The sequence below is a fragment of the Chlorocebus sabaeus genome, chromosome 6, assembly GCF_047675955.1.
Source record: "Chlorocebus sabaeus isolate Y175 chromosome 6, mChlSab1.0.hap1, whole genome shotgun sequence".
NCBI lineage: Eukaryota > Metazoa > Chordata > Mammalia > Primates > Cercopithecidae > Chlorocebus > Chlorocebus sabaeus.
In genome coordinates this window covers 58,871,322-58,886,676 of record NC_132909.1, presented here as the reverse complement: position 1 = coordinate 58,886,676, position 15,355 = coordinate 58,871,322, and the positions used below count along the sequence as shown (strand labels likewise).

The 15,355-nt window shown below is 53.1% G+C and overlaps 1 protein-coding gene across 1 annotated transcript in view; it reads left to right on the top strand.

Annotated features, from left to right (window-relative positions):
• Nucleotides 1–7,295: 7,295 nt before the first annotated feature.
• The window catches only part of TJP3 (tight junction protein 3), a 46,092-nt gene continuing 38,032 nt past the window's right edge, over nt 7,296–15,355 (top strand). The window contains exon 1 of the mRNA XM_037994544.2: nt 7,296–7,499. The gene's annotated coding sequence lies outside the window, so the exon portion shown is untranslated. The remainder of the gene's footprint in view (nt 7,500–15,355) is intronic.

Here is a 15,355-nt window from a genome sequence, read left to right as displayed (position 1 = left end):
AACACATGAACCTGCACAGCACATGCCAATAACATGGAGTTACCCAATACATGCCAATAACATGGATATACACAATACATGCCAACAACATGGATATACACATCACATGCCAATAACATGGATATACACAGCACTTGCCAATAACATGCATATACATAATATATGCTAATAACATGGATATACACAATACATGCCAATAACATGAATCTATACTAGATCATTAACATGGATCTACATAAAACATACAAATGGCATTGCTATATGCAATACATGCCAATAACATTGCTACACACGATGAATACCGATAACATTGATCTACACAATACATGTGACTAACATTGATCTACACAATACACATTATTAACAGTGATATACACACTACATGCCAAAAACATTGATATGTACAAAATATGCCAATAACAGTGATATACACAGTACATGTAAATAACAATGATCTACACATGGCCGGGCGTGGTGGCTCAAGCCTGCACTTTGGGAGGCTGAGGCAGGCAGATCACAAGGTCAGGAGATCGAGACCATCCTGGTGAAACCCCGGTCAAACCCCGTCTCTACCAAAAATACAAAAAATTAGCCGGGCGTAGTGGCGGGCGCCTGTAGTCCCAGCTACTCGGGAGGCTGAGGCAGGAGAATCACGTGAACCCGGGAGGCGGAGGTTGCAGTGAGCCCAGATGGTACCACTGTACTCCAGCCTGGGCAACAGAGCAAGACTGTCTCCAAAAAAGAAACAGATGGTGAAAATGGGCCGGGTGTGGTGGCTCACGCCTGTAATCCCAGCACTTTAGGAGGCCGAGGTGGGCGGATCACGTAAGGTCAAGAGTTCAGGACCAGCCTGGCCAACGTTGTGAAACCCTGTCTCTACTAAAAATACCAAAAAAATAGCCGGGTGTGGTGGCACATGCCTATAATCCCAGCTACTCGGGAGGCTAAGGCAGGAGAATCACTTGAACCCGAGAGGCGGAGGTTGCAGCGAGCCGACATGGCACCACTGCACTCCAGCCTGGGCCACAGAGCAAGACAAAAAAAAAAAAGAAATGGTGAAAATGGTGAATTGTATGTTATGTGTATTTTACTACCATTTTTTGTTTTTTTCTTATTTGAGATGCAGTCTTGCTCTGTCACCCAGGCTGGAGTGCAGTGGCACGATCTCGGCTCACTGTAGCCTCTGCCTCCCAGGTTCAAGCAATCCTCCCACCTCAGCCTCCCAAGTAGCTGGGACCACAGGTGTGTGCTACCATACCTGGCAAATGTTTGTAATTGTAGTAGAAACAGGATTTCTACTAAAATTGGCCAGGCTGGTCTCAAACTCCTGACCTCAGGTGATCCACCCACCTTGGCCTCCCAAAGTGTGAGGATTACAGGCATGAACCACCACACCTGGTCTCCACCATTTTAAGGCTCTAGGAAGAGTTATTTGGACACAGGTCGTCAACAGAGCCCCTGATTCATCCAGAATCTGTCTTGAAAAAAAGATTTAGACCACTGGTTCTCAAGGTATGGTCCCTGGGCCAGTCACATTAGCCTCACCTGGGAGCTTGTTAGAAATGCCGTTTCCGAGACCAGGTGCGGTGGTTCATGCCCGTAATCCCAGTGCTTTGGGATTGAGGCTGAGGCAGGAGGATCACTTGAGCCCAGGAGTTCAAGACCAGCCTGGGCAACATAGCAAGACCAGATCTCTACAAAACAAATTAAAAATTAGCCTGGCTTGGCCAGATGCAGTGGCTCATGCCTGTAATCCCAGCACTTTGGGAGGCCGAGGCAGGCGGATTGCCTGAGGTCAGGAGTTCGAGACCAGCCTGACCGTCATGGAGAAACTCTGTTTCTACTAAAAATACAAAAATTAGTTGGGCGTGGTGGCGCATGCCTGTAATCCCAGCTACTTGGGAGGCTGAGGTGGGAGGATCACTTGAGCCCAGAAGTTCGAAGCTGCAGTGAGCTATGATCACACCACTATAGTCTAGCCTAGGCAACAGAGCAAGACCCAGTCTCAAAACAAACAATGAAAAGGGAAAGAGGCCGGGCGCGGTGGCTCAAGCCTGTAATCCCAGCACTTTGGGAGGCCGAGACGGGCGGATCACAAGGTCAGGAGATCGAGACCATCCTGGCGAACACGGTGAAACCCCGTCTCTACTAAAAAATACAAAAAAACTAGCCGGGTGAAGTGGCGGGCGCCTGTAGTCCCAGCTACTTGGGAGGCTGAGGCAGGAGAATGGCGTAAACCCGGGAGGCGGAGCTTGCAGTGAGCTGAGATCCGGCCACTGCACTCCAGCCTGGGCGACAGAGCCAGACTCCATCTCAAAAAAAAAAAAAAAAAAAAAAAAAAAAAAGAAAAAGAAAAGGGAAAGAAATGCAGGTTCCCAGGCCCCTACTCAGACTTCACACACCAGAAACTGAGCAGAGTTGGCGGGGGGCACAATCTGGGTGTTCATGAATCCCTGCTTCCAGGCAATTCAGATGCCAGATAAAGTTTGGGGGAGGGGCCAGGCGCAGTGATTCATGCCTGTCATTCCAGCACTTTGGGAGGCCGACGTGGGTGAATCACTTGAGGTCAGGAGTTTGAGACCAGCCTGGCCAACATGGTGAAAACCCATCTCTACTAAACATACAAAAATTGGCTGGGTGTGGTGGTGGGCGTCTGTAGTCCCAACTACTTGGGAGGCTGAGACAGGAGAATCGCTTGAACCCGGGAGGCAGAGGTTGCAGTGAGCCGAGATAGCCCCATTACACTTCAGTCTGAGTGACAGAGCGAGACTCCGTCTCAAAACAAAGAAAAGGAAAAGAAATGCAGGTTTCCAGGCCCCAACAGACTTCGCATACCAGAAACTGGGCGGGGTGGTGGGGGGGGGGCACAATCTGGGTGTTCATGACTTCCCCCTTCCAAGCAATTTGGATGCCAGATAAAGCGGAGGAAGGGCTGGAGGTTAGATCATTGATGAAGATAATGAAGAGGAAATACATATTTTTTTAAAAATGCTAAAACTGGGAGGCCGAGACGGGCAGATCACGAGGTCAGGAGATCGAGACCATCCTGGCTAACACGGTGAAACCCCGTCTCTACTAAAAAATACAAAAACTAGCCGGGCGAGGTGGCGGGTGCCTGTAGTCCCAGCTACTCGGGAGGCTGAGGCAGGAGAATGGCGTAAACCCGAGAGGTGGAGTTTGCAGTGAGCTGAGACCCGGCCACTGCACTCCAGCCTGGGCGACAGAGCGAGACTCCATCTCAAAAAAAAAAAAAAAAAAAAAAAAATGCTAAAACTGGCTGAAGAGTCATAACTTAGAGATGCGGAAGTCAACATTAAAACAAGCAGTTAAAAGCAGCCTGTTTGCCGGGCACGGTGGGTCACGCCTGTAATCCCAGCACTTTGCGAGGCTGAGGAGGGCAGATCACCTGAGGTCAGGAGTTCCAGACCAGCCTGGCCAACATGGTGAAACCCCCGTCTCTACTAAAAACACAAAAATTAGCTGGGCGTGTTGGTGGACGCCTGTAATCCCTAACTACTCGGGAGGTTGAGACAGGAGAATCGCTTGAACCTGGGAGGTGGAGGTTGCAATGAGCCGAGATTGTGCCACTTCCAGTCTGGGTGACAGAGCAAAACTACATCTCAAAATAACAACAACAACAACAACAACAACAACAACAAAGCAGCCTCTTGTGGGGGAAATTGCAGGGAGGCGACATCACACGTATAATTTTCTGAGCAAATCTAGATGACTCAGCTCTTAAAAATGCACACTGTAGGCAGGATGCGGTGGCTCACGCCTGTAATCCCAGCACTTTGGGAGGCCAAGGCGGGTGGATCACGAGGTCAAGAGATCGAGATCATCCTGGTTAACACGGTGAAACCCCGTCTCTACTGAAAAAATACAAAAAATTAGCCCGGTGTGGTGGCGGGCGCCTGTAGTCCCAGCTACTCGGGAGGCTGAGGCAGGAGAATGGCGTGAACCGGGAGGTGGAGCTTGCACCAAGAGAGATCGCACCACTGCACTTCAGCCTGGGCAACAGTGCAAGACTCCGTTTAAAAAAAAAAATGCACACTGTATAACTTTACTCTTATTATTATTATTATTATTGAGAAGGAGTCTTGCTCTGTCGCCCAGGCTAGAGTGCAGTGTGGTGTGATCTCAGCTCACTGCAACCTCCGCCTCCCGGGTTCAAGCGATTCTCCTGCCTCAACCTCCCTAGTAGCTGGGATTACAGATGCACACCACCATGCCCGGCTAATTTTTGTATTTTTAGTGGAGATCGGGTTTCACTGTATTGACCAGGCTGTTCTTGAACTCCTGACCTCAGGTGTTCCGCCTGCCTTGGCCTTCCAAAGTCCTGGGATTACAGGGGTGAACCACTGCACCCGGCCGCATGTGTAACTTTAATGCAAGATAAAAACTTTGAAAAAAAGTCCAGGCGCGGTGGCTCATGCCTGTAATCCCAGCACCACTGCACTCCAGCCCGGGCGACAGACTTTGTCTCAAAAAACAAAAACAAACAAACAAAAAACTTTAAAAAAAAAAAAAAAAACAACTAGGGCCAGGATGGGTGGCAGGAGGGGAGAGGCAAGGGACAGCGAGGAGGGGCTGGGGTCCGGGAGAGCCACCAGCCTTCTGTGCCTTCCCCGCATCCCCCACACCCCTGCTCCGCCGTTCCCATTACGCAGAGTGGAAAACCGAGGCTGCCGGGCGGGGGCCGGTTGCGTGGTTTCTGGCGCCCCCTGGTGGCCATAGTGGCTACTGCCGTCAGCAGGAGGTACTGCAGGCCGGAGGGACCGCAGTCCATTCACTCCAAAAACATATATTGAGCACCTACTGTGTACCAGGCACTGTGCTAGGCCATAGGAAACGCCAGGGATGAGCACGACAAAATCCATGACCTCTGTAAGGTGTCATTCTAATTTATTTATTCATTTATTTTTGAGCCGGGGTCTTGCTCTGTTCCCCAGGCTGGAGTGCTGGGTTGCAATCTCGGCTCACTGCAACCTCTGCTTCCTGGGCTCCAGCGATTCTCCTGCTTCAACATCCCAAGTAGCTGGAACTACAGGCGCCCGCCACCATGCCCAGCTAATTTTTGTATTTTTAGTGGAGATGGGGTTTCACTGTGTTGACCAGGCTGGTCTGGAACTCCTGACCTCAGGTGTTCTGCCTGCCTTGGCCTTCCAAAGTCCTGGGATTACAGGAGTGAACCACTGCACCCGGCCGCATGTGTAACTTTAATGCAAGATTAAAACTTTGAAAAGAAGGCCAGGCGCGGTGGCTCATGCCTGTAATCCCAGCACCACCGCACTCCAGCCCGGGCGACAGACTCTGTCTCAAAAAACAAAAAACAAACAAACAAAAAACTTAAAAAAAAAAAAAAACTAGGGCCGGGATGGGGTGGCAGGAGGGGAGAGGCAAGGGACAGCGAGGAGGGGCTGGGGTCCGGGAGAGCCACCAGCCTTCTGTGCCTTCCCCGCATCCCCCACACCCCTGCTCCGCCGTTCCCATTACGCAGAGTGGAAAACCGAGGCTGCCGGGCGGGGGCCGGTTGCGTGGTTTCTGGCGCCCCCTGGTGGCCATAGTGGCTACTGCCGTCAGCAGGAGGTACTGCAGGCTGGAGGGACCATAGTCCATTCATGCCAAAAACATATATTGAGCACCTACTGTGTACCAGGCACTGTGCTAGGCCATAGGAAACGCCAGGGATGAGCACGACAAAATCCATGACCTCTGTAAGGTGTCATTCTAATTTATTTATTTGTTGATTTTTGAGCCAGGGTCTTGCCCTGTTCCCCAGGCTGGAGTGCTGGGTTGCAATCTCGGCTCACTGCAACCTCTGCTTCCTGGGCTCCAGCGATTCTCCTGCCTCAACATCCCAAGTAGCTGGAACTACAGGCGCCCGCCACCACGCCCAGCTAATTTTTGTATTTTTAGTAGAGACGGGGTTTCCCCATGTTGGCCAGGCTGGTCTCGAACTCCTGACCTCAGGTGATCCGCCCGCCTCAGCCTCCTAAAGTGCTGGGATTACAGGCGTGAGCCACTGCGCCCAGACTTAATTGCTTTAGTTTTAATTTTAATGTACTGGTAAAGATGGGGGCGGGTCTCACTATGTTGCCCAGACTGGTCTCGAATTCCTGGCCTCAAGTGATCCTGCCACCTTGGCCTCCAACGCCCTGAGATTATAGTTGCGAGCCATCATGCCCAACCTTTCCTGTATTATTTTATTTTATTTTAGATAAGCTCTTGCTCTGTTACCCAGGCTGGAGTGCAGTGCCACAATTATACCTCTCTGCAGCCTCAACCTCCCAGGTTCAATCGATCCTCCCGCCTCAGCCTCCTGAGTAACTGGGACCACAGGTGTGCACCACTACATCTGACTAATTTTTTTAAAAGTTTTCTTGGCCAGGCGCGGTGGCTCAAGCCTGTAATCCCAGCACTTTGGGAGGCCGAGGCGGGCGGATCACTTGAGGTCAGGAGTTTGAGATCAGCCTGGCCAACATGGGAAAACTCCTTCTCTACTAAAAATAAAAATACAAAATTTAGCCGAGCGTGGTTGTGGGTGCCTGTAATCCCAGCTACTCGGGAGGCTGAGACAGGAGAATCACTTGAACTCAGGAGGTGGAGGTTGCAGTGAGCTGAGATTGCACCACTGCACTCCAACCTGGGTGATAGAGGGAGACTCCATCTCAAAACAAACAACAAACAAAAGATGTATAAAAATTTTTCTAGAGATGGGTTTCACCGTGTTACCCAGGCTGGTCTCAAATTCCTGGGCTCAAGTGATCCTCCCACCTCAGCCTCCCAAAGTGCTGGGATTACAGGTGCGAGCCACCACACCTGACCCTTCCTTGTTTTTTAGATGAGGACAGCGAGAAGCCCCTGTGATTTGCCCAGAGCCATACAGTGGGGAAGTGGGAGAAGCTTCTCTATGTAGGAATCCAGTCACTTCGTAGTAGAGAGGCAGACGTTGCACGCAGATCTGCGGTGGGTAAGGGAGTAGGACCTGATGGGCCAGCGTGCCTGGCGGGAGGCTCAGCACACACAGAGGCTGGGCAGCTCCAGATGCAAGAAGCAGGAGGGAGGGGGACTCAGGGGGTGCGGTCCATTCATGCCTGAATGTAGCCAATGAGGGTTTCCTAAGCACCTACTATGTGTGGACGCTTGATGCCAGGGCCTCGGCGGTGAGGGTGCAGGCAGGAGCAAGCTCACCTCTGGGCAAGCAGGGGTTAAGGCCAGCTGCTCCCACGTGAGGGCACCTTGCGACAGAGGCTCACACCCAGCCCGCCTGCTGGCCCGCCCCCTCACCCTGGTCCGTCTCCCTGTGTCTGTGGTCGTTGGTTCCACTGGCAGGGGACCTGCCTCCTTGTTGCCACCACAAGAGAGGAAAAGTTGGTCAAACAGGTGGGGAGGCCAGAGCTACAAGCCTCGGGTTCCCTCCCCACCACCCGTGCCAGGCGGGCACCCAGGCCCTGGCACCTGCCGCCTGCCCAGAGGCCACCCAGCCTCCTAGACAGGTAAGCCCCCCGCCCCACTCTGCTTTTCCACCCAGGATGCATTGTCTGAGCTGGCCTTCCCCAGCTGAGGGTCCTGGGACTCCTCTCCAACCTCCCCCGCCGCGAGCTGTCTCCCCTGCTCCTCGGAAAGCAGGAAACTGACACTCCTGCGTGGGCATCTGACATAGTTTCGTAGGGATTATCTGACCGGCAGTTACTGCACCTGGCGGCCTGCCCAGGACACTGAGCTAGAGACTTAAAAGGGTCATTGTTATCTAGGTGGTGCAGGGAGGTGGCGAAGGGGCACAGGTTGGTCTCTGATCCCCCAAACTGAGGAGGGGAGGGGATAGCAGTCCGGACAGAGCCTGGGTTTACCTCCTGCAGCCTGAGGCCAGGAGGTGACAGGTGGGAAAGGCTGGGACCTCACCCATCCCTGAGCCTCCTGGAACTTCTTAAAAGGCTCCCAAGTTTTCAAACAACTGCATCTCCGTCCCCCAACCCCTCACCTTGTTCTCACCGCTGGAACCTCTGGGAGATTTGCAGGGAGGGGCTGGGGTCGGCTTTCTTCTGTTAATCTTTTTTTTTGAGACGGAGTTTCGCTCTTTTTGCCCAGGCTGGAGTGCAGTGGCGCGATCTCGGCTCACTGCAACCTCTGCCTCAGCCTCCTGAGTAGCTGGGATTACAGGCGCCCACCACCACGCCCAGCTAATTTTTGTATTTTTAATAGAGACGGGGTTTCACCATGTTGGCCAGTCTGGTCTTGAACTCCTGACCTCAGGTGATCCACCTGCCTCGGCCTCCCAAAGTGCTGGGATTACAGGCGTGAGCCGCTGCACCCGGCCGCCTTTTGCTAATCTTTACGCCTCTGAGCGAAATCTCTGCGGGATTGGGCAGGCGGGAAGGAGGAAGGAGCTCTCAGAGTCAGAGAGGGGAGGGGTCGGCGGCAAAAGTGTTTTTCTGGGTCATTTGCTCCCAAACGGGAGAACCAAGGGAGCTTCCTGGTGAGCCAAGTGTCCGATTTTTGCACCTCAAATCTCTTTCTCCAGCACCAAGAGGGTGCCCCGGGGCTGAGGAGGCGTGGATGATCGCATGGTGGGGGACAGAGCAACCCAGCATTGGGGTCACCTTGTGGCTGTGTGGCCGCAGAGCTCCCAGGGAGCAGGCTTGCTTGAGATTGGGGAGTCTGTAGGGGTGGGCGACACGGATCCCACCTTGCCTGGGTTTTGAGAGCAAACCTGTGGACTCAGGTAGATCTGGCTTCCTTCCACTCCTCCCTTCTCTCCGGGCCTCTGTTTCCTGCTGTAAAATGCAGACATTGAGGGCCGGGCGCAGTGGCTCACACCTGTCATCCCAGCACTTTGGGAGGCCGAGGCGAATGGATCACGAGGTCAGGAGTTTGAGACCAGCCCGGCCAATATAGTGGAACCCTGTCTCTACTAAAAATACAAAAATGAGCCAGGTGTGGTCATGGGTGCTTGTGATCCCAGCTACTTGGGAGGCTGAAGCAGGAGAATCTCGAACCCGGGAGGTGGAGGTTGCAGTGAGCCGAGATCGTATCACTACACTCCAGCCTGGGCAAGAGTGAGACTCTGTCTCAAAAAAAAAAAAAAAAAAAAAAAAAAAGGCAGGATATTGAGTCACCAAGTCACAGGGCTGTTGAGTGCCGGACATAATAGAGCAGGTAACAGATTCTCGGTCATTCTGGGGTCAAGATGAGCTGTCCTGTTCCCAATCGGAGTCCTGTGGTCTCATCAGCTTCGTGGTTTGTAGAGGATGAACCCTGGCTCAGAGAAGGACAGCCGCTTACCCCGGGCTGCACAGCCAAGTAGAAATGTCAGGCAGGCAAGAGTCAAGACGCAGAGGATGGGGACGGGGGGGAGGCCGGTGCTCTGGAGGCCGGCCCTGCCCCCAGCGGATGCCTCAGGCTCAGCATCTGGAGAAAGGCCTGCCCCCTGGCTTGGTGCTTCCTCGTGGCCCTGAGTCCTGGGGAAAGTCCAGGGCAGGATTATGGGTGCTTGTTCTTCCTCTTTAGGGCTGGCCGGATGCCAGGGGAGCTGTGTTTGCTCAGGGTGGAGCCTGACACCCTTTGGAATGGGTTGAGGTTAGCGGAAGCCTAGGCTGGGGGGAGGGGTCACCAAGGGAGGGAACGGGCATTTATGGAGCACTTACTGTATGCGCGAGTATGGGGTCACCAGGCCTTGGAGATTCAGCAGTGAGCAAGGCAGACCATGCTTCCTGCTCTCGTGGGGCGTATGTTTTGGTGGGGAAAGACAGACATGGAACAAGACACACAATAGTTGAGCCAATGGCTGCACAGGTGATAACATGCGTGAGAGGTGCTTTGTAATTTATTTCATTTTACTTTTCTTGAGATGGAGTCTTGCTCTGTTGCTCAGGCTGGAGCTCAGTGGCATGATCTCTGCTCACTGCAACCTCCACCTCCTGGGTTCAAGTGATTCTCCTGCCTCAGCCTCCCGAGTAGCTGGGATTATAAGCACCCACCACCAGGCCAGCTAATTTTTGTATATTTAATAGAGACAGGGTTTCCCCATATTGGCCAGGCTGGTCTCGAACTCCTGATCTCAGGTGATGCGCCTGCCTCAGCCTCCCAAAATGCTGGGATTATAGTCATGAGCCACCGCGTTCAGCCAAAATGAAGAAAGAGCTTTAAATGCTGGTCTGAAGACATTTGGCTTTATGATATTAAAGGATATTTTTTCCCAAAATAATAAAATCTTAACTCTCATACAAGTACAAAATGAGGCCAGATGCGGTGGCTCACACCTGTAATCCCAGCACTTTGGGAGGCCAAGGCGGGTGGATCACCTGGAGGTCAGGAGTTTGAGACCAGCCTGGCCAACATGGTGAAACCCCATCTCTACTAAAAATACAAAAATTAGCCGGGTGTGTTGGAGGGCGTCTATAATTCCAGCTACTTGGGAGGCTGAGGCAGGAGAATCGCTTGAACCCGGGAGGCAGAGGTTGCAGTGAGCCGAGATCGCACCGCTGCACTCCCGCCCCAGCGACAAAGTGAGACTCCATCTCAAAAATGTCATTCCGTGCCCAGAATGACAGCACCTTAGTGTAGACGGTTTCCAGGGGGCAGGGAGCCCCCTCTAGCCCTGAGACACTGTAATTCACCTTTGATTTTCCTATAGGGGGCCCGAGTGGAGTTAGAAGCATGGAGAGGCAGCCCAGGGGATCCTTAGTGGTGGATGCTTAAGCCTTTGAGCCTTCCCCGAAATACTGCTCAGGGTCAAAACCGGGATCCCCATTTTACAGATGAGGAAACTGAGGCAGGGGCTGGAATTCACGGGGGCTCTGCTCTTCTCTCTCTGCTGTGGAACCTCCTTCTAGAGCTCAGCCGTCCTCTCTTTTGGGGTAAATGGCATCTTTGGCATGGCTTGGTGGCTGCCGCCTGGAATCCCAACATTTTGGGAGGCTGAGGTGGGAGGATCACATGAGCCCAGCAGTTCAAGACAGGCCCAGGCATCATAGTGAGATCCTGTCTCTACAAAATATACAAAAATCTGCTGGGCGGCGTGGCGTGGACCTGTGGTCCCAGCTACTCAGGAGGCTGGAGTGGGAGGATCACTTGAGCCCAGGAAAGTGGAGGCCGCAGTGAGCTATGATTGCACCACTGCACTCCAGCCTAGGTAGCAGAGCAAGACCGTCTCAAAAAAAAGAAAACAAGTCCCCCGTTGAACCCCCTGAGCTGCATTCCATACTGCAAGCTTCTAGTAGGTTCCACACTCCCCTCCTACTTCAAAGTGCCCCCCATGAGGTCCTCCAGCCTCCCAAGGACGCCAAACCCCGAGACATTCTTCAGCCCTCCTGTGCATTAGGGCTGAGCCGGCCACACCTAGAATCTGTCCTTCCTCAAAGGTCATTCGACTCTTGGCAACCCACAGACCGGCGCGTCTCCTCGCACCTGGCTGCCCTCCGTCTTTGCTCTCTGTCTCTGCTCCTGCCCCGTCCTCTCCACACAGCTTCCTTAAAACCTCCCAAGGTCCCCCAAAACCCATCACCCCAGTCTCGTCGTGAGGGAAGCAGCTGGTCCCCAGTGTCCCCACAATGAGAGATATTCTGCAAAAGACCTGCCCAGCACAGACTAACAGGTCACAGAACAGGAAAGACAGAATCGGTCACAACCCAGCGGTGTCTAAGGAGACGTGACAGCCAAACGCCAGGTGGGATCCTGGATGGGGCCCTGGGGCGGCGAAGGGCCTGCGGAGAGACGTGAAATAAATTGGCCTAAAATTATTTCAAAATAAATAAATAAAATGTTAATTAAAAAATAGGCTGTGCGCGATGGCTCATGACTGTAATCCCAGCACTTTGGGAGGCCAAGGCAGGAATATTTTCTTGAGACCAGCCTGGGCAACAAAGTGAAACTCCAAAGTCTCCATGAAAAACACGAAAATTAGCTGGCCGTGGTGGCATGCGCCTGTAATCCCAAATCCTATCTACTCGGGAGGCTAAGGTGGGAGGATTGGTTGAGCCCAGGAGGTCGAGGCTGCAGGGAGTCATAATCGTGCCACTGCAATCTCAGCACTTGTGAGGGCTGAGGCAGGAGGATCACTTGAGCCCAGGGGTTCAAGACCGTCAGGGGCAACAGACAGCAACCCTGTCTCAAATAAAAGAATAGAATGGAGGATGGGTGTGGTGACTCAGGTCTGTAATCCCAGCACTTTAGGAGGCCGAGGCGGGCGGATCACCTGAGGTCAGGAGTTCGAGACCAGCCTGGCCAATATGGTGAAACCCCATCTCTACTAAAAATACAAAAATTAGCTGGGCACGGTGGTGGGCGCCTGTGATTCCAGCTACTTGGGAGGCTGAGGGTGGAGAATCGCTTGAACTCGGGAGGCGGAGGTTGTAGTGACTGGAGATCACAGCATTGCACTCCAGCCTGGGTAACGAGCACGAAACTCCATCTCAAAAAACAAACAAACAAAAAACAAAAAACAAAGCAAAACAAAAGAATGGAATGGAACGGAATGGAACGGAACGGAACAGAACAGAACAGAACAGAATAGAATACTCAACAGGAATAAGAAAAAAAAAGAATAGGCTGGGTGCGGTGGCTCATCATAGCACGGTGGCTCATGCCTGTAATCCCAACACTTAGGGACTTTGGGAGGCCGAGGCGGGCGGATCACGAGGTCAGTAGATCGAGACTATTCTGGCCAACATGGTGAAACCTTGTCTCTACTAAAAATATAAAAATTAGCCAGGCATGGTGGCGGGCACCTGCAATCCCAGCTACTCAGGAGGCTGAGGCAGGAGAATCGTTTGAACCCAGGAGGCGGAGGTTGCAGTGAGCTAAGATCACACCATTGCACTCCAGCCTGGCGACCGAGTGAGACTCTGTCTCAAAATAAATAAATAAATAAATAAAAGAATAAACACCTTGCTGGCTTTTCGCTGGGTCTGGGGCTTCCCCCTCTGCACTGACTTCCCCCTGACCTCCCCAGGAGCGTCTCTGTCCAGCCTGACCATATCCACTACCGCCCCCATCTCCCTCCCACCCCTTCCACCTTGTCCCATCACAGAGGCTTCACCTGCCCCTTCCAGAGGCACAGGCACCCACACCTGGGAGTGGTCTCTCTTCACCTCCCACATCCTGTCTGTCCCCAGTGGGAGAGGCTCTGCTTGCAGATGTTTTCAGAATCTGCCCACGTTTCACCCTCCTCCGTCCCCACCTGATCCCGTTCCAGTATCGCCCACCTGGGCCAGTTCAGTTCCCACCGCCCTGGTCCCTGGCTCCCACCCTTGTCCCCAACTATCTGTCCTTCCTGTAGCAGCCACCAGAGAGCGCCTGTGAGGACCTGAGTCAAGGCCCCTCTCTCCCCTGCCCACAGCCCTCCATGGCTCCCACCTGCCTTGGGGTCAAAGCCCAAGTTCTCCCTGTAGCCCACAAGACCCCGCCCCGTCATCTCATCTCCCTGCCCTTCCTTTCTTCCTCTCTCCTCCTCACTCTGTCCCAGCCACACAGGCCTCCTCACTCTCCCTGTTCCTCCAATGTGCCAGGCATGGTCCTGCCCCAGGACCTTTTCACGGGCTGTGCCCTGGAACACCATCCCCCGACCTCTGCCATAGCTCCTTGCTCGCCTCCTGCAGATCCCTGCCTGGATTCCCCTCACCTCGGTCACTCCCCCACTCTTTTTTCTTTTTTGCCTGGAGTACAGTAGCACAATCACAGCTCACAGCAGCCTCAACCTTCTGGGCTCAAGCGATCCTCCCACCTCAGCCTCCTGAGTAGCTAAGACTACAGGCATAGGCCACCTGTATGCCCAGCTATTTTTTTTTGGGGGGGGGGGCAGATCTTGCTCTATCACCCAGGCTGGAGTGCAGTGGCGCAATCTCGGCTCACTGCAACCTCTGCCTCCTGGGTTCAAGCGATTCTCCTGCCTCAGCCTCCCGGGTGGCTGACGTCTAGCTAATTTTGTTATTATTATTATTTTTTTTTAGAGATGGAATCTTGCTACATTGCCCAGGCTGGTCTTGAACCCCTGGGTTCAAGTGATCCTCCTGCCTCAGGCTCCCCAAGTGCTGAGATTACAGGCATGAGCCACTGCACCTGGCTGGTCACTTGTCTTAAAGCTCAGTCCTCCTCTCCAGCACCAGCTCCTGAGGGAAGCCCTCCCTGAGCCCTCGGCCTGGGTAAAGTCTCCCTGTACCGCTCCCTCCCTCCCTGGAGGGCAGTGGTGCAATCACAGCTCACTGCAGCCTCGACTTCCTGGGCCCAAGCCATCCTCCCGTTTCAGCCTCCTGAGTAGGTGGGACTGCTGGATGCTGTCAGAACCTAGATTGTACATTTTTTTTTTTTTTTGAGACGGGGTCTCACTCTGTTGCCCAGGCCGGAGTGCAGTGGTGCAATCTTGGCTCACTGCAACCTCTGCCTCCCAGGTTCAAGCGATTCTCCTGCCTCAGCCTCCCGAGTAGCTGGGATTACAGGTGCCTGTCACCACGCCCAGCTAATTTCTGTATTTTTAGTAGAGACGGGGTTTTGCCCTGTTGGCCAGGCTGGTCTCGAACTATTGACCTCAAGTGATCCACCCATCTTGGCCTCTCAAAGTGAGGAATTACAGGTGTGAGTCACCACGCTCTGCCTGTTTTTTTTGTTTTATTTTTTTGTTTTTTTGTTTTGAGACGGAGTCTTGTCTCACTTTGTCGCCCAGGCTGGAGTGCAGTGGTGTGATCTCACCTCACTGCAAGCTCCGCCTCCCGGGTTCACGCCATTCTCCTGCCTCAGCCTCCCGAGTAGCTGGGACTACAGGCGCCCGCCACCACACCCAGCTAATTTTTTGTATTTTTAGTAGAGACGGGATTTCACTGTGTTATCCAGGATGGTCTCGATCCCCTGACCTCGTGATCCGCCTGCCTTGGCCTCCCAAAGTGCTGGGATTACAGGCGTGAGCCACCGCGCCCGGGCAGTCCAGTGATTTTTAAATAGCCATGTATTTGTTTTAACGAGTCATGGGAAAAACACGTCATTCCCTACCGGCCGGCACACGTCAAGATTCGTTGCTGCCATTGCTCAGAGGAGTCTCTGGTTAGGTCTGGCAAAATCGGACAGGGGTTCTGCAGGGGACTGGAGCTGGTAGAAAATCCTGCATTTGGGCAGATCACCTGAGGTCAGGAGTTCGAGACCAGCCTGACCAACATTGTGAAACCCCGTCTCTACTGAAAATACAAAAATTAGCCGGGCGTGGTGGCGCACTCCTGTAGTCCCAGCTACTAGGGAGGCTGAGGCAGGAGAATTACTTAAACCTGGGAGGCAGAGGTTGCAGTCAGCCAAGGTCGCACCACTGCACTCCAGCCCGGTCCACAGAGCGAGACCCTGTCCCCATAAAAAAAGAAGGAAAAAAAAACAA